Source organism: Megascapheus bottae, chromosome 3 (genome assembly GCF_031878675.1).
Source record: "Megascapheus bottae isolate mThoBot1 chromosome 3, mThoBot2.hap1, whole genome shotgun sequence".
Classification (NCBI taxonomy): Eukaryota; Metazoa; Chordata; class Mammalia; order Rodentia; family Geomyidae; genus Megascapheus; species Megascapheus bottae.
In genome coordinates, this window is record NC_143511.1 from 82,881,518 (window position 1) to 82,901,701 (window position 20,184).

The following is a 20,184-nucleotide window of genomic DNA, read 5'->3' on the forward strand; positions in this document are numbered from 1 at the left end:
GATATGAGCATCATGGTTCAAAGCGAGTCCAGGCACAAAAGACCATAAGAATCTTGTCTCCAATAAATCACTAGAAAATGGGAAGAAGGACTGTGGTTCCAGTGGTAGGGTGGTAGCCTTGAGCTGAAGAATTCAGGGACAGCGCCCAGGCCTAGAGTTCAAGCCCCATGACCCACAAAAACAAAACAAAACAAAATAAAAACAAAAATACCCAGATCTTTGTGCACTAGGCCAAACTCCTGGCCCCTCCATGAGACTCTTATCCCCAATTAACCACCAGAAAGCCAGAAGTGGTGTTGTGGCTCCAAGAGTAGAGTGCTAACTTTGAGCTGAAGAGCTCAGGGACAATGCCCAGGCCTAGAATTCAAGTCTCACTGGCAATAAATAAAATAAAGACTGACAAATAAATAAAATAAAATAAAATGTAAATTTAAAAGTACCAAATACAATAAAAGGTTGAGTGTGTGCGTGGGGTGGAGGTGACGAGCCGCCATGCCGGGTACAGAAGGAACACGAAGCTCTGATCAGTACAGATGGTGTTCCTGGAATCTGAACATGTAACAGAGCTCCAAAAGCTGGTTCTTTCCAGATTGGGAGGCATCTTCATGTATCAAGGACAATATAAAACCATGAATTATGTACAATCTTTTCTTTTTCTTTTCTTTCTTTCTTTTTTTGACAGTCAATCTGAGTACTGTCCTTGGGCCTTCCTCAAGGCTTGAGGCACAGCACCACTCCCAGATTGCTTTTTTTTTTTTTTTTTTTTGCCAGTCCTGGGCTTGAGCTCACAGCCTGAGCACTGTCATTGGACTTTCTCCAGGCTAGACCTCTACCACTTGAGCTCTCAGCACCACTTCCAGCTTTTTTCTATGTATGTGGTACCAAAGAATCGAACCCAGGTCTCTGTGCATGCTAGGCAAGCAATCTACCACTAGGCCAAAGTCCTGGCCCCAACTCCCAGCTTTTCTATGTATGTGGAACTGAGGAATGGAACCCGGGTCTTTGTGTATGCTAGACAAGCATTCTACCTCTAGGCTATGCTCCCAGCCCATGCACAATATTTTCTAAAATCTTTTTTTAACTGATCATCACCACTGAAGTTAAATTACATGTTATAATAATTAGACGAAAAATATGTACTCCTAACTTTCACTGATCATTGTATAAAGAATCAGGCTGGGGGTGCAGCTAAGGGTGATGACCTCCAGCATACACACTTCCCCTAAATGTACAGAGTCCAGGAACCTTACTAATACCATGATGGCAAAGATAGTTTTAAAAAGTAGGAAGAGGAGAAGCTATGCCATTTTGCCTACTAAGTATGGAAAATGAAATATGCAATAAGCAAACACCAGGATTAGTTCACCTGAGCCCAAGCAGGGCCACAGCACATAGCAGAGCCAAGTACCGGCTAGACAGGACAGCTATAGATCTGGATGGTGCAGTCCCACAAGAGGTCTGTGAGTGATCAGTCCCACAGACTGAGCTGGAGGCAGCACATGAAGGAATACCTTTTTCCCAGTTGAGCCCATTCTACAGTTGGACATGTGGATGCTTCACCCACTACCAGAAAGAAAAACTGAAGAGGGCAAGAGATGGAGCTAACTGAGAAGAAAGACTGTTAACATTTTCTTCTCTTGCCCACCTGACTATATTTAGAACTATTATCATCTGAATGTATAAAAGTAACAAGCAAAAAAAAGAACATTAAGAACTGAGAATATAAATGAAAGAATAGAATAGAAAAATAAAAAAGCTCTTTAAACTTTATTCTTAGCTGGGGGCAATGGCTCAGGCCTGTAATCCTAGCTACTCAAGAGACTGAGATCTGAGGATCGTGGTTCAAAGCCAATATGGGCACAGAAGTCAGTGAGACTCTCATCTCCCACTAACTTCCAGAAAACCAGAAGAAGCACTGTGACCCATCAAGGTAGAGCGCCAGCCTTGAGCTGAAAGCTCAGGGATAGCGCCCAGTCCCAGAGTTCAAGCCTCAAGACCAAAACAAAACAAAACAAAACAAAAACTTTATTCTTGCAAGTAGAGGTGTGACTCAAGTGGTAGAGTACCAGCCTCGAGGAAAAACAAAAAAACAAAACAAACAAAAAAAAACAAGTACCAGTGTGAGGATCTGTCTGGGCACAGTGGCTCAGGCTTGTAATCTTAGCTACTCAAGAGGCTGAGATCTGAGGATAGGGGTTCAGAGTCAGCCAGGGCACCAAAGTCCATAAGACTCTTATTTCCAATTAATCACCAGAAAACTGGAAGTGGAGCTGATGCTCAAAGGGGTAGGGCTGTAGCCTTGAGCTGAAGAGTTCAAGGACAGTGTCCAGGCCCAGAGTCCAAGCCCCATGACTGACCAACCTCCCCACTCCAAAAATAAAGAGTATGAGGATCTGAGTTCAAGAACCAGTATCATCATGAAAAAAAAAATAGGAATAAACTTTCCCCAAATGAGGTATTTCTAGAAGTAGTAATGATACACTGTGTGGATATCCCACATTTTGTTTATCCAGTAATTTGCTGACAGTAGCTTCCACTTTTTGGTTATCATAACATACCATTTCTACAGGCAGCAGCGTGTGAACTAACGAACATCTCCATGTCCTCACTTTGGCATCTACTTGATTTTAGCCATGATTCTTGGTTCTGATTTACATGCCCCCAATGAGTAATAATGCTGAGCATCTATCCATTTGATTATGGAACTTTAGCACCCCCACCCCTCCTCTTTTTTTAATGGATTATACTGTTTACTAGAGTTATACGAATTCATTATATACTCTAGGTCAATGAACTGGATATAGGATTTACAAATATATTTTTCCTTTCTAGGGATTGTCTTTTCACTTCTGGGTGGGTTATATTTCTCTTTTTTTTAATCACTGTTAACGTCTGTTTTACCCAAATAATATATAGGTAAGCAAAAATCAGTGGTAGTCAAAAAGGCTGAAATACCCCTCTATACATCACTCCCAAAATATAATTACAGGCCGGGAGTTTGGCCTAGTGGTTAAAGTGCTTGCCTAGCATGCATGAAGACCCGGGTTCAATTCCTTGGTACCACATACATAGAAAAAAGCCGGAAGTGGTGCTGAGGCTCAAGTGGTAGAGCTCTAGCCTTGAGAAAGTCCAAGGACATTGCTCAGGACCTGAGCTCAAGCCCAGGACTGGCAATAAATAAATAAATAAATAAATAATATATATATATATATATATATATAATTACAAAAAGAAAAGAAAAGAAGCTGGGTGTGGTGGCTCACACCTGTAATCCTAGCTACTCTGAAGGCTGAGATCTGAGGATCAAGGTTCAAAGCCAGCCCAGGCACAAAAGGACTTGAGACTCTTATCTCCAATTAGCTTCTAGAAAACAGGAAGGGGGGCTTGACTCAAGGGTAGCCTTGAGTTAAAAAGCTCAGGGACAACGCCCAGGCCAATTTCAAGCCCTAAGACACACACACACACTCAGAGACTGAAATAAAAAGAGGTACTCTGGCCAGGGTTAGTGGTCCTTGTCTGTAGTCATTTGGGAAGCTATGACAAGAAGAACAAAACTTTAAAGCCATCCTGAACTATGTAACAAGTTCAGGATCAATCGACCTTATGGGGAAACCTTGTCTCCCCGCATATCACTCCCCCAAAAAGAATAAAGCAAGCTCACCACTCACTTTTCCCAGCTAGTCCCAGCCCTTAGCATCAGTAGCTATGATATCTCTGGGTTGTCTTGTCTGGTGGTTTCCTTTATGGGCCTACATAAAAAGCTTACTTTACAATTACTTACTTGATTTGTTTCTAACATTCCAGACTTTTCTTATAGTTCTCAGAATCCTCTTCATAGCACTAGTTATATCATTAACATTTATGTCATTATTTGGGATGACAAATTAATCTTTAAATTATGCATACTTTGTTGAAGTCAAGAATTAATGCTTCATCTGTGATCCATTCTTTTTTTTCTTTTCTTTCTTTTTTTTTCTTTACTTTTTTTGCCAGTCCTGAGGCTTTAACTCAGGGCCTGAGCACCGTCCTTAGGCTTTCTCAAGGCTAGTGCTCTATCACTTCCAGAGCCACAGCACCACTTCCAGCTTTTTCCTATGTATGTGGTACCAAGGAATCAAACCCGAGTCTTCACGCATGGTAGGCAAGCACTCTACCACTAGGCCAATAATTATTATTATTATCCAGTTTAGAAAAGTAAATTCTTTGGGTTGTGCATGACATTGCTATTCTATTGACAAGGTGATAATGGTTATGAAATTCTACTTGGTACTGGGTGCCAGTGGCTCATGCCTGTAATCTTAGCTACTCAGGAGCCTGAAATGTGAGGAGGTGGTTCAAAGCCAGCCCAAGTAGGAAAGTCCATGAGACTCTTATCTTCAATTAACCACCAGAAAACTGGAAGCAGTGCTCTGGCTCAAAGTGGTAGCGCACTAGCCTTGAACAAAAGAGTTCAGGGACAACACCTAAGACCTAAGTTTAAGCCCCGTAACAGACAAAAATTAAAGAAACTCTACTTGGTGCTGGGCATGGTAGTACACATTTGTAATTTAGGAAACTGAGGCAGAAGGTTCATGAGTTTGAAGTCAGCCTGGGCTACATAGGGAGATTCTCAAAAAAAAAAAAAAAACCCACAAAAAAGAAATCCTATTTGGCAGTGGCTAAATATGTAGCACTTGTTTACTATGCATAAGGCCCTTGGTTCAATTCTCAGCCACACAAAAAGAAAACGGCTTTTACCTGGGTTGTTGTGCATGCCTGCAATCCCTGCACTGGGAATATATGTGGTTTAGGAGTTTTTGAGTTCAAGGAAAACCTGGGGTACTCATCAAGACCACATCTCAAAAAACAAAGAAAAACAGAAAACAAAAAAAAGGGCCAGGAACCGGTGGCTCATGTCTTTAATCCTGAGAGGTTAAAATCTGAGGATCAGGGCTCAAAGCCAGCTTTGGCAAGAAAGCCCATGAAATTCTTATCACCATTTCACTACTAAAAAAGCTGGAAGAAAAGCTGTAACTTGGGCCGGGAGTTTGGCCTAGTGGTAGAGTGCTTGCCTAGCATGCATGAAGACCCAGATTCAATTCCTTGGTACCACATACTTAGAAAAAGCCAGAAATGGTGCTGAGGCTCAAGTGGTACAGTTCTAGCCTTGAGAAAAAATCCAAGGGCAGTGCTCAGGCCCTGCGCTCAAGCCCAGGACTGGCAAAAAAAAAAAAAAAAAAGAAAGAAAAGAAAAGCTTTAACTCTAATGGAAGAGTGCTATCCTTGAGCACAATAGCTCAAGAATAGTACCTCAGACAACAGTAACAAAAGAATGAAAAGGCAAAATGGGCCTTCTCAGTAATTTGGGATCTTTCCTCAGTATTAGGAAATGACTCTTTGAAAAAAAAAAGATTTTCTTTTATTTTTTTGCCAGTCCTGGGACTTGAACTCAGGGCCTGGGCACTGTCTTTGAACACTTTTGGCTCAAAGCTAGGACTCTACCACTCGAGCCACAGTGCCACTTCTGGCTTTTTCTACATATATGGTACCGAGGAATCGAACCCAGCTTTTTGTGCATGCTAGGCAAGCACTCTACCATAAGGCCATATTCCTGGCCCAAAAAGGTTTTGTTTTGTTTTTTGCCAGTCCTGGGCTTGAGCTCAGGGCCTGAGCACTGTCCTTGGACTTTCTCAAAGCTAGAGCTCAACCACTTGAGCCTCAGCACCACTTCCGGTTTTTTTTTCTATGTATGTGGTACCGAGGAATTGAACCCAGGTCTTCGTGCATGCTAGGCAAGCACTCTACCACTAGGCCAAACTCCCAGCCCCCAAAAAGGTATTTTTTAATTAACTTACTTTATTGTTATTTTAGAGGTGATATGCAGAGGGATATTTCCTTTCATAGCGTCTTCTGTTCACTCAATCTCTCCCAGTTCCTCCTTCCCTTTTCCACCCAGAAATTGTATAGTGCATCAGTGTCCAGTGAGTACCACTGCTTCACTTTGAAAAATAGTTTGTTGCTGTTGTTGTTCATGGGACGTTGTCCGAGCTCTTCAGCTCAAGGCCACTGTCCTTCCCCTTTCATAAGCACGGTCTTAACCATTATCACCTTGTCACTTCCGGTTTTCTGGTGATTAACTGGAGATAAGTCTCATGGACTTTATGGACTTTAGTGCTTGGGCTGGCTCTGACTCTGAACCATGATCCTCAGATCTCAGCCTCCTGAGTAGCTAGGATTCCAGGCATAAGCCACTGTGCCCGGCAGTTTTTCTTTGTTTTTGTTTTTGTTTTTTTCAACTCCCCAAAGCAGGGTATTGGTGGCTTGCATCTATAAGCCTAGCTACTTAGGAGAATGAGAGCTGCGAACTGTGGTTGGAAGCCAGCCCAGAAGTATCTGAGAGGCTCTTATTTAATTGGGAAGAGGCATGACTCGAGTGACAGAGCACCAGCCAAGAACAAAATAAATCAAGTATGAAAGTATGAGGCCCTTAGTTCAAGCCCCCTGACACACAAAAAGACCCCCAAAACTCACTAGTAACAATTCTTGCAAAATGGATTCTGGTTGTCAGATTTACCTCTCAAGGAAGGATTCTAATTATGAGATACTTTATTTTGAGCATGTTATAAATTTTATTAGCTTTGAGGGTTTTTTTTTGTTGTTTTATTTTTATTTTTTGCCAGTCGTGGGGCTTGAACTCAGCCTGGGCATTGTCCTTGGACACGTTTTGCTCAAGGCCAGTGCTCTGCCACTTGAGCCACTGTGCCATTTCCAGCTTTTTATGTGGTACTGAAGAATCAAACCCAGGGCTTTGTGCATGCGAGGCGAGCTCTCTACCACTAGGCTATGCTGCCAGTGCTAGCTTTGGAATTTTTTCTATTCCAAAAGTAGTATTGTAGGGCTGGGATGTAGCTCAGTGGCAAAGCGCTTGCCTAGCAAGCGCAATGTCCTGGGTTTCGATCCCCAGTGTCAAAAAAAGAAGAGACAAAAAAGATAGTTTTTTTTTTTAAGTAATATTGTACTATTTACTCCTAATAATAGTGATACAACTATTATGAATATTCTATGAGACAATATTCATAATATCATGGCACAGAAGGTCGCTAAGTAACCAACAAACAGTAGCAATCTTTTCCCTGGATGTTCATCATGGAACCCAGAGCCTCCCATATGTGAGACACATGCTTTACCAAGTAAGCCACACACTAGGCAAAGGTGGCAAATACTAAAACTGGCAATTTATACTGTCTATTACAATGCATCATTAGTTCATTCACTCAATAACTACTAAGCTAACTATCCTTCTAGATTCTGGAATACACTAGAGAACAAAACCGGCAAAATGACAGTGTGCTTTTTAGCAATAGACAAAACCCACAAAAATAACAGTCCAGGATGGAGAAAATACAGCTCTAGCAGAGCAGGCAAGGCACTGAGAATCATCGAAGCAGTGATGAAGACAAAGTGAAGGGCCAAGATGACAACTGAGGATCTGAGCAGAGGGAATGTACAATAACGTGCTAAGACAGGTACAGACTTGGTACACTGAGGAATGAGAGGTTCAGTTTAGAAATACAACACTGAAGTACCTGGGCTCCTCATAAATAAAGACAAGCAGGATTCACAGCTGCTGCTTTTTAAACATTACATAAAAGAGGCAAAGGGGAGTTCAACCCCCATACATATTCTCTAAGCCTAGCAGGAATGACTTTTATTGCCTGACCCTCAAAGGGAGCATCTGGTTCACTGAGGAGGGAAGACTGTCTTTTTAAAATTTGCACCAAGGGATCATACAGGCCACCTGCATTCCATGAGATTTCTCTTCAGCAGAATTTATTGTATCTACAATCATAAAGTGGTGCTGATAGGCCTGCAAACCCATGAATGTAAACAGATGATGAAGCTAGACTTCATAACGGTTTGTATTTGAAAAGGTTATGATGTAAAGTGATTACAGCTTCTTTTGTTCTCTATCTAGATATTAAAAGTTAAAGCAGCAGGGCAGACTGGTGGCTCACAGCTACAAACCTAGCTACTCAGGAGGCTGAGATCTGAGGATCAAGGTTAAAAGCCAGCCCTGGCACAAAAGGACCTGAGACTCTTATCTCCAATTAACCTCTAGAAAACAGAAAGTGGAGCTTGGCTCAAAGGCAGGGCAGTAACCTTGAGCTGAAGACCTCAGGGACAGCACCCACGCCTACTTCAAGCCACATGACCCACACACACAAAAAAAAGTCAAAGCAATGCTATGCAATATAAACTGGGCTTATGATTTTTTGTCAGTGAGGGGATTTAACTCAGGGCCTCACACTTTAGCCAAGCTCCCAGCCCTTTGCTTGCTATTTTTGAGATAAGACCTTGTTTTTGCTCAGACTAGTCTCAGACCAACATCCTCCTGTCCACAAAGACCTCCCACATAGCTGGGATTATAGCTTTGAGCCACCATACCCAACTTGACTGGAATTCTGATGAGTCAAAGATAAGTGCTAATTGTTTTAGAGCATAGCACTTGCTCAGCATGTGAGAGATATTCATCAATACCCAGCACCACCAAAAAACAAAGCAAAACAAAAACAAAACAAAACAACTTTGGGCTGTTTCCTCCAGCCACAATGCTTACAGCTCAGTGTAACTTTTATTTCCTCATTTATAAAGCAAGAATAATGAAAACCACTCTATTTTACCATATAAGCCTAAGTGTCAAATGTAATCCTCTTTAGATATCATAAGAGTAATTAGTTAAATGTAACCATAGTCCAATAAAAATTGATGATATAAAGAAAATTTAAAACAATACTAATCTTTACCTGGCACCAGTAACTCATGTCTTTAATCATTCTTGCTACACAGAAGATGGACGTTTAGAGAATCTCAGCTGGAAGCGAACCCAAACAAAAGTCTTCAAGACTCCATTTCCAATTAACTATCAAAAATCTGGGTGATGCCGAGCACGGTGGCTCATGCTTGTAATCTTAGCTACACAGGAGGCTAAGATCTGAGGACTGGGGTTTCAAAGCCAGCCTAGGCACTAAAGAATATTGAGACTCTTACCTCCAATTAATCACTAGAAAATGACAAATGGGGCTGTGGCTGAAGTGATAGGGTGGTACCCTTGAGCTAAAAGAGCTTAGAGACAACATCCAGGCCCAGGTGAGGTTTTGAGTTCAAGCCCAGTACTAGTAAGTAAGGAAATATATATATATATATATATGGATATATATATATATATAAGGATATATATATATATATATATGACTAAGACAATGCAAACCTACAATCCTAGCATAAGAGGCAGGAGGATTGAGTTGAAGGCCAACCTAAGTAACATAATAAATCCCTTTCTCAAATAAAATTAAAAAAAAAATAGAAGAGGAGAGACAAGAGAGGAAAGAAGGCAGGGAAGCTCTGGACAGGAATTGAGTTTAAGTGGTGAGCTGCTGTGCAGTGCCATCTGTTCCTGCTACTCTGGCAACCTCGGAGGGTCAGAAGGGGCCACGAGGATAGTAGTACTATAAAAACAAAGCAGGACTACTGGCCTGGACTTCTCTCAGAGGACAGGGTGTCAAATTGATCAAACTCTCATCCGCAGAATTATCTTAATCTTCTGTTTGGCCTCTGCTCTGGGCACACTTGGTCCCTGTTTGTAGATATCCAATAGTCACTTTCAACCACTTGAACTGACCAGTTATTAAACTGATTTCAGTGCCACCAACTCTATACAACCTCCCTGGATCAGAAACAATTGTGTTTTTCCCTGAACTCTGAAATGACTGTCACAAAGCTCAGTTGCTTGATATAGTGGTTATTTATGCCCATCATTCTGCCTTTACTGATGTGTCTTGAAAGTTACTATCTGTGTGAAATACCTTCCTCACAGGACCTGGTGCAAGTGGTGCCTTGAAGCCTTATGACTAGAAACAGCCTCAGCCCCATGGCAGCGACAATGACTGGGAGTGCCTGCTACCTGGTGGGTACCATTCCAGGTGCTTGGACAGTGTGCAGGTATGAACAAAACCAAAGCTAGCTAGAGGCAAGGAAAAGGACTGTTGCAGAGACTTCAGAATCTCTACAGGCTGGGAAGATCATCACCTGAGCGCCTCAGGGAGAATGACGAGCATGAAAAGCAGAACTGTTCAATCTTCCAAGAAAAAAAGCCTTCTGCAATTACCCTGATGGAGTCGTATAAGAGGACTCTGCAGTGATTTGGTGAAAATGAGGAAGCTCCCCAAATTCTAAGGCTTTAGGCAGACTTCTAAATCAAAAATACACAAATTATTTACATCAGGGGACACTCAGTCAATCAGCATGAATTTAACAAAAGGACCAGCACAAAATATCCATACATAAATCTTAGTTCTCACACAGACTACACAAACATAGCTGCACGAGCTCTGCCAGTTATTTGGACTTAGTCCTTCATTTCCCTAGGTAAAGTGGGGAAAAAAATAGGATCTACTTCTTAAGAGTTGTCATGATGATTAAGTAAGTGGTGGGTGCTACTGGTGGCTCACGCCTACAATGCAAACTACTCAAGGAAGCTGAAATATGAGGACTGTGGTTCAAAGCCAGAATGGGCAGGAAAGTCTGGAAGCCTCAAGCCCAAACTCTCTCTCCTCTCTCCTCTCTCTCCCTCTCCCTCTCCCTCTCCCTCCCCCCCCCCCTCTCTCTCTCTCTCTCTCTCTCTCTCTCTCTCTCTCTCTCGTGCGTGCGCGCGCGTGCACGCGCACTCGCACACACACACATACACACAAAGATTAAATAAGAATATATGCAAGAGTTTTAGAAGAGTGTCTGGCACACATTAACTGTTATATATTTAAATAAGAAGAGAAATATCATTTAATTTACTTTCTAAACAAAATTCTGTAGAGGAAAAAAAGGAGTACTTGTAATAATTATATCAAGATTATGCAAGAGCTAAAAGTGCTATCAGACTAGCTAAGCAGGACATAAAATCACACATTATAAATAAATATGGAATAAGAAAATAAGAGCAAGTGACCAGAGAAAGCCAACTTCCTAGTTTAACATCCTGACATGGAAGCTACCCATAGATGCAGGTACCAAACGTTAATGTCTGAGGCATCTTCTCTACGCACCTGTTAGGCTGCTGGAAATGATTCTGCTGTAAATAACTGCTATGAGCCAGACACCCTGGTTGATAAACAATCAACATGGCTCCCTCAAGATTACTAACAGACAGCTAATGAATACTGAGGGCATGCTGACGCTATTAGGCAGAGAGGGGCGGGCCCTGGCCCTCAAGAAGCTCACCACCAGTTAAGTGAATGATGCCTGCAGGGATGCTCCTGTTAATAGTTCCCAGAGGCCATTGCTACAGCAAAGCAGGAAGACAGCTCAGAGAAACACTGGAAAAGGCGAGAAAGGCCATCTGAAAAATAGATGCAGTAAAAATGAGACATAAGTATTTCATTACTTTACATGGCACATCCAAACAGATTAAGATAGTCTAGAGAGACAAAACAAAATTTATGAGAAATATTTGTGGAAGATAGCTCTTGCTTTGGTCCATTTTCCTTTCTTTGTGGAATTAGTGGTCTCTTAATACATTGAATCTCATCAGAAACAACAAATCCATTTTGGAAGAAAAACATAAGGAGTTGGGAGAGAAGGACAGGAATTAGGAAAGGGGGGAGGGAAAGTAAATCAGGGAAATAGTAATTGTACATATGAAAATGGCTCAAAAAGAGGCTAGAGACAGACACTGAAAGACTGACAGATGTAATGAATAATCAGATGTCTACAATGGACACAGGAAATAATTACTCTATTTCTGTAAGTTTAAATTATTTCAAAAGAAAGTTTAATACAGCTATAATGTATGTCATATAAAAGCAATTTTATCTTTTCCTCTATATATACACAGATATCTGGGATAATATTCATGTATACACAATGATAGACATTTTGTTCTTGCTTTTATCTTTTGTTCCAGTCCTCAGGCTTGAACTCAGGGCTTGGACACTGTCCTTGGGTTTTTCTCAAGGTTAGTGCTCTACCATTTGAATCACAGCACCACTTCCAGCTTTTTCTGTGTATTGGTACCACAGAATCAAACCCAGGGTTTCATGCATGCTAGGCAAGCACTCCTGGCCAATGATAGACATGTCTAGGTAGGGAGATTTGGTAGAATTTCATTATTACATCACTGAACTTTCTATAGTTTAGAATCCAAAGTAAATATCATGTATTATTTTACTAGGAATAATGAGGTGACAACTTTATAACAAAATACTATAATTAAATATGCCAAACTACAAATGTAGGTTAAATCTGATTGGAAACAATGTGCATGAATATTTTCTATTTGTATTTTCTGGGATTTTTTTTTTTTTACTGTTGTTATCAAGCTGACCTTGAATTTCTAATCCTTCTATCTTAAAATCTAGAGTGCTGAAGCTTACAGATAGGCATGTACGTCCACATACTGCTCTATCTTATTTAATTAGTTAATTAATGTGTGTGTGTGCGTGTGCATGCGCACGCGTCTGTCCTGGAACTTAAATTCAGGGCCTGAACACAGTCCCTGAGCTTCTTTGCTGAAGGTTAATGGTGTATCACTTGAGCCACAGCTCTACTTCCAGTTCTTCTGGTAGTTAATAAGAGTCCTGGGCTGGGAGTTTGGCCTAGTGGTAGAGTGCTTGCCTAGCATGCACAAAGACCTGGGTTCGATTCCTCAGTACCACATACATAGAAAAAGCCAGAAGTGGTGCTGAGGCTCAATGGTAGAGCTCTAACCTTGAGAAAGTCCAAGGACAGTGCTCAAGCCCTGAGCTCAAGCCCAGGACTTGGGGGGGGAGGGAGGAGGAATCCCAATTCTTGTGAATATTCTCTACAGTAAGGTTTCTCGAACTTGGCTCTATTAATCTTTTACACCAAACAATTCATTGTCATCAGGGGTTACCTGGGGCATAAGAGTATGTTTAGCATCTTTCCCACTAGAGGCCAGGAGCATCTCTGACTGCTAGCATACCATTTACCTTTAATCCAAAACATGCACCAACCCTCAAACTCACCAATCCTTATGTATATTCTACATGTTGAATAGTAATTTTCAACGTCTTTTGTCTCCTTTTCTTTTTAAAACTTATTTTTATTATCTTTAAGTTTTTGTACAAAATTGTTTCCACGCAACAAGGCAGTTTATGAATACAATGTATCTTGATCTCTTCTTAATTTGGTAATCAATATTCTGTTAGTTCAGAATAACACAAGTATTTGACTAAATTTTGCCACTGCAGAATTAACAATTCAATCAAAACTACTGCTCTGACAGTTCTCTTCATCCATTTAGAAGGGCTGAAAATACAGACCTTAAGCTATGTATAATACAATAACCTTCCAAGGTATGAAAGAAAGCAGGAAAGAGTATATAATCCAATTTCTTAACAGATACCACTCAAATATTTGGTCAAATTAATTAGAACAGTACCCCACGCAAAGATGGAATTGCAAAGGAGACTATCATTATTACCCAGTTCCTTAACACCCCAAATGGGATATGCAGCTCAGCAGCCCCCACCCAGCTTAATATAAAGAAAGAATCTCAGCTTCACTTCAGACCTGCTAAAGCAGAATCTGAATTTTAGCAAGTTCTCCAGATGATCTGCATGCATATTAAGTTTGAAAAGCAGTGACCTGGCTGCTTCCATACCAACTTCCTCAAGGTCGGTGGATGCACTCTCGAGTTTGAGCACAAAAGCTCAGAGACAGTGGCCAGGCCTAGAGTTCAGGCCCCAGGACTGGCACACTAGAGTACAAGAGTCAGTTACTGTTTTCCCATTAAGGTAACGGGTAAATGTTTGACTTCAGATAACCAAACATAACTATAGTAATGATGAGTGCTAGGAAACAGTTGAGATGAAAACCAGATTATGTTTGTTTGGTTTTGTTCATTTTCACTGTGTTGCCCAGACTGGACTGGAACTCTTGGAATCAAGCTATCCTCCTGATTCGACTTCCTAAGCAGCTGAAACAACAGAGTTCTTGCCACTGTACTTGGTTGGAAATCTGTATTCTTAATTATAGACCTCTAGAAAAAAGAAGTCTGGTTAGCACAATTTGCAATCATAGTGTTTTGACAGAAATCAGTTATTTCTAGATTTGAATTCAATTTGAAAGTGATTAACCACTACCTTTAGTATAGTGTACACAGTGGGATCTTAGAAATATTTCCGTATTGAACAAATGATGCATATTTAAGGATTCCATGTTACCCTGTTCTATATAAGACAGAATAAACATGCTTCTAGAAATAAAAAAAAATGCTTCTAGAAATATATGGATTTTTGGGAGGGGGGAAGGAAATGGGGACAAAAACATGAAAAGGGGTATCAATGTGTGAGAAGTAATGAACCTACTATCTGGCGAATGTAAGCGTAACTCCTCTATACATTACCCCAACAATAAAAAATGAAAGAAAAAGAAATATATGGATTTTTATTTTTGCAAGTCCTGGGGCTTGAACTCAGGCCAGAGCCTGGCCATTGTCCTGGGGCTTTCACAAGGTTAGCGCTCTCCCACTTGAGCCACAGCACTACTTCTGGTTTTTTCTGTGTATGTGGTACCAAGGAATCAAACTCAGGGCTTTGTGCATGCTAGGTAGGCACTCTACCACTAGGCCATGCTCCTAGCCCCTATGGATTTTTGAAAAGTGAGAAATAGGAGAAGAGGAGCAGAAAGAGGTTGAGAAATAAGAGAAGGAAGAAATTTTCCCCCTCCTGAATAATAATAATTTTAGCAACAATCTAATGGGTTATTTCATGAATATGTTGGCTTGCTTTCCTTGCTGTCACCATCCTAATCAAAATCACTACCATCTATTTTGGAGTCTTATGATTCATTCTCCACATTTCCACTCTTGATCCCTTACTCTAGTCTTGTCATAACAGATGGAAAGATCTCTTTGAAGGTTTCTGTAATACAACCAATGAGTCCAGTAAGACAGGACAGGCAGAAATTATCCCTCCAACAGAGGCTCAGAAATGGAGGCCTCCTGCCTCTGTGTTATGACTGGCAGGGACTCCAATTATGATTCTCTTATATGTGCCTAGTTTCTGGATCAGATCATCTAGACTTGCCATCAGTGCTCTCAGTTACTGACAACCTTCCAAAACATTCCTTCTCTGCTTAAGTTAGCTGGAATTAGAGTCTATAATTTTCATCTAAAAACCTGTCCTGGAACAATGCCACATCCTGTATTTTAAAAAAATGACCTGTCACTCACTATGCTTAGCTTTCCAAATGAGTATAATTAAAAATCTGAAATTTTAAATAGCATTCACATCACCAGCCTCCTGAAAATAGCTTTCAAAGTGAACAATTAGTTTTTCTATTACTTGATTAAATCCAACCCTCTATCTACTTTGTGCTTGCACCTAGGCAGCTAAATATATGGCTGAAGAAACCATGATGACTTGTCATACTTTAATTCACTGCCTCACAGAGGCTTTCTGGCTATTCCCTAATCCACTCACTCATCTTCCTATTTTACACATTCTCCTCTCCTCAAACAAGATCTTATATCTCAGATCTCAGCCTCCCAACTAGCTAGAATTACAGGCGTGGTGAGCCTCTGGCACCCAGCTCACAATTTAACTCTTTTATTTTTTTTTTGACAGTCCTGAGGCTTGAACTCAGGGCCTGAGCACTATCCTTGGATTTTTCTCAAGGCTAGTGCTCTACCACTTGAGCCACAGTACCACTTCCAGCTTTTTTCTATGTATGTGGTATCGAGGAATCAAACTCGGGTCTTTGTGCATGCGAGGCAAGCACTCTACCTCTAGGCCAAACTCCCGGCCCCACAATTTAACTCTTTAGAAGACTCTGCTGGCCTCCACACTGGCTTCCACTGTCTCAGACATACCAATCCACTTTGTCCCCATCATTCTAGCAAAGCACCACGGTCAACACTAATAACCTCCATAATGGTAAGCCATTGGGCAATTCTGTCCTTATTTTAATACTGTCCCTGAGCTTTGTTGCTGAAGGCTAGCACTCTACCCTTTTGAACCACAGTACTACTTCCAGTATCCTAGTAGTTAAATGGAGATAAGAAGCTCGAGTACTTTCTTACATAGGCTGCCTTTGAACCTCAATCCTAGATCTCAGTATCCTGAGTAACTAGAATTACAGGTGTCAGCACCAGTGCCCATCCATTTTCCTCTTCTTGAAACACTATTTGTCAACTATGACATCATTTTCCCCTCTTAATTGGGGAGTGGAGAAACAGGTTCAACCTTAAAGTATTCCAGGGCCCTGAGCCCAAACCTCTGAGATGTTCTTTTCTTTCTCTTTCTATTTTTCTTTCTCTTCTCATTCTTATGACTTTAAAGTGTACAATAACAGTTCCCAAATTTTGAAGCGAATACTAGATTTGTTTCCATTCCCCAACTTCTTACCCGACATCTCCGTTTGGATACCTAACTAGCAATCCAACACAAACTATCCAGTGAATCAACCATTCCTCCCCCAAATCTACTCTACTCAGTCTTCCACATCTCCCATGGGTTCTTACTCAGATATAATTCATTCCAAACACAGCTGACAATATGCCCTTTTGAAAGTATGCCATATTCCTATTATTTCTCTGCTCAAAATCTCTACATCGTTCCCCATCCGACTCTGAGAAGTAGTACTTACAAATGTCATGTGACCTGACCACCAAGATGTCCAACACCATCTCCTATTCTGCGACTCTCATTCACTTTAACCACGATGGCCCCTTGCTATTCCTCACATTGAAGCCCACGAAACATCCCACCATCTGCTGTTCTTTCAGCCAGGTCTACTCCTCTCCAAAGACTTACATGGTAGTCCTGGGCTTGAACTCAAGGCCTGAGCACTGTCCTTGGATTTTCTCAAGGCTAGAGCTCTACCACTTGAGCCTCAGCACCACCTCCAGCTTTTTTTCTAGGTATGTGGTACCAAGGAATTGAACCGGGTCTTCGTGCATGCCAGTACTGGGTTTCAACTCAAGGCCTGAGCACTGTCCTTGGACTTTCTCAAGGCTAGAGCTCTACCCCTTGAGCCACAGCACCACTTCCGGTTTTCTGGCAGCTAACTGGAGATAAAAGTCTCACAGTGTTTAGTGCCCAGGCCAGCTTTGAACCTCGATCCTCAGATCTTGGCCTTCTGAGATCTAGGATTACAGGCATGAGCCATCGTACCGGGCTAGCTTTTTACTTTTGAGATCAAGTCTTTTGAACATTTTTGCCCAAGCTGGCCTGGAATAGCAATCCTCCCAGCATGAGAATTACTGTGAGCTACCTCACCCAGCCTAAACTGCCTTACTCCCATCTGGAACTCTGCAATGTAAAATAGTAAACATTTTGGAGGGCCAATATCATGACAATTATAATGCCCAAATGCTAAAATGTGCCTGTATCACCAGCATGACACAAGAACTGTTACTGCTGGTAAACTAAACAATAGATGTTGTCAGATGTGAGATGGAATTGTGTGGTAGTGCATTTCCTATTTGTGCAGTACAAAGGGAAGTCTCCCATCTAGTTATTAAACGTTTACTCTGTCTGCGGTAATAGCTCTTATGCCAAATGCAATTACACAGGCTAGAGCTGGATCTGTGAAGGGCTTGTTGTTGTTTTGGCTTTGTACTATTATGACCTTAATCCTTAATCAGTAGTCACATCTACAATGTCAAAACTCTTCCTCCTGTTTCCAGCTCTTCTCAATTAAACAAACAACAAAAAACCAGGGCTATTTCCCTAGATATTTGTGTACAATAAAGTGGGAAAAAAAACATGGGAAGGGATAACAATGTTCAAGAAACAATGTACTCACTGTCTTATGAATGAAATTGTAACCCCTCTATATACCATTCTGATAAAATAAAAATTTAAAAAATGTGTACAATATTCTCTTAGACGCAAATACTTTTAGGTAACGTGTGTGTGTGTGTGTGTGTGTGTGTGTGTGTGTGTGTGTGTGAGAGAGAGAGAGAGAGAGAGAGAGTTTAGAGAGTGTTTAGAGGTTTGCACTCAGAGCCTGGGCACTGTCCCTGAACTTTTTTTGGGGGGGGGAGGGGGGGTCATGGGGCTTGAACTTGGCCTAGATGCTGTCCCTGATCTCTTCAGTTCAAGGCTACTGCCCTTCCCTTGGGCCAAGCCCCACTTCCCATTTTCTAGAGGTTAACTGAAGATAAGAGCCTCAGGTCCTTTTGTGCCTGGGCTGGTTTTGAACCTTGATCCTCAGCTATAAGCCTCCTGAGTAGCTAAGATTACAAGACCACTGGGCTTGTCCCTGAACTCTTTTGCTCAAGGTTAGTGCTACAGCATTATTTCCCGGGGAGTTTTGTTTGTTTTTGTTGGTCTGAGGTTTGAACTGAGGTTACCACAGGTTTGATTACAAAGATGACAGATGAATAAACCTGAAGAACAGGCCAAGGCAGAGATAAAGAGAGGAGTCAGCCAGCCTGGAGGAAAATCTAGTGTGTCTGATGTGGGGCTAGCCACAGACTGGTGTTGTGACAATTCAGAAAAGGCACTGGAAGAATTGACCTGTGTGTGGCCATGGGCCACTGAAATGCCTCACTGTATGCTGAGGGAACTGAGAAGCCACTGGGGCATTCTGAACAAAGACCTTACCCAAAGATCACACTGGCTCACATTATGTTGGGAGGGAAGTCAGTTAAGGGACATGCAAGCTACCCAGGCAACAGCTAACAACAGCATGAATCTGAAGGGAAGCAGGGGAGAGTAGGAAATGATTAAACTGAATCTATCTATCTATCTATCTATCTTTCTTTCTTTCTTTCTTTCTGTCATGGGACTTGAACTCAGGGCCTGGGCACTATCCCTGAGCAAGTCTACTCAAGGCCAGCACTCTACCACATTGAGCCACAGCACCAGTTTTCTGGTGGTTAATTGGAGATAAGAGTCTCATGGACTTTCCTGCGCTGGTTGGCTTTGAATTGTCATTCTCAGATCTCAGTCTCCTGAGTAGTTAGGGTTACAAGCATGAGCCGCCAATACCCAGCTTAAAGTGATATTTCTTTGAGGACTAGGGGGAATCCCTCACTGCTAGGTGAAGAGCTAAGGAGGAATGAAGAACAGGCCGCTGAGATTGGGAGTCAGTCTAGGGGTTGGTGAAGGATGGGGACAATGCCATAAATCTGGGAGATGCTAAGTACTGCTTCCCAATACTACTCTTTAGAAGTACCAAGTATAGAGGCTGAGAGTGGTGGCCTAGTGGTAGAGTGCTTGCCTAGCATGCATGAAGACCTAGGTTCAATTCCTCAGTACCACATACATAGAAAAAGCTGGAAGTGATACTGTGGCTCAAGTGGTAGAGCTCTTGCCTTGAGAAAGCCTAAGGACAGTGCTCAGGCCCTGAGCTCAAGCCCAGGACAATATATGTATATGTATATATATATATATACATACATATATATGTATATATGTGTGTGTGTGTACCAAGTATTCAATTACAAATAAAATGTTGTAAATCATATCAACTTAACCAAGGTGAATTTAAAAGCACAATTTACTTCAACAAAATGTGCCAGGCATTATGCCAAACACTAGAAATAGAGAGAATCTGTTAGCCAAGTGTAGCCTTTTCCTAATGGGTTCCTTGGTGTTAATAGTTTTTTGTTTTTTGGGGGGGAGGATAGTAAACTAAATGATATATAGATTGCTCTCCTGATTCCATTCAGATTAATACATTACCACGACTTTCAGAGAGGGAATATATGAAACTGTTGGATTGAAGGGAATGTCCAGTCTACAACAAGGATATAAACAACATATCAGATATTTGGGACCAGGATACTCCGGGGCATCCTGTCCTCTACACACTAGGTGCAGCTAGCATGTCCCACCACGTGACAGCATGAATGCTCCTCACATACTGCTTAATGTCCCCTGGGGAACAAAGTTCACAATAATGTTTCCATAGAAAGAGAATGTTTTTCATTTTGACTAGATTGAACAGTGAACTCATGGCCTGGCCTTACAACCTGCCTTGCTAAGGCAGGTAATCTGTTCTTCCATCTACCTTTTTTCTAATTTAATTAATTAGCTAATTGATTTATTTTTTATGATTGTACTGGAGCTTGAAGTTAGGGCCATACACTCATTCTGCCACTTCAGCCACACCTCTATTTCCAGTTTTTTCCTGGTTATGTGGAGATAAGTCTTGAGTTATGTGCCTGTGCTAGGCTCCACA

At 41.4% G+C, this 20,184-nt stretch overlaps 1 protein-coding gene across 3 annotated transcripts in view; it reads right to left on the reverse strand.

The window, feature by feature from the left end:
* Positions 1-20,184, reverse strand: part of Scai (suppressor of cancer cell invasion) — a 104,227-nt gene that overhangs the window by 56,306 nt on the left and 27,737 nt on the right. The window contains exon 3 of one of the 3 annotated variants that reach the window (XM_090330627.1): positions 11,251-11,368. The exons of the other annotated variants lie outside the window; for them this stretch is intronic. The gene's annotated coding sequence lies outside the window, so the exon portion shown is untranslated. The remainder of the gene's footprint in view (positions 1-11,250; positions 11,369-20,184) is intronic. 3 annotated transcript variants of the gene reach the window in all.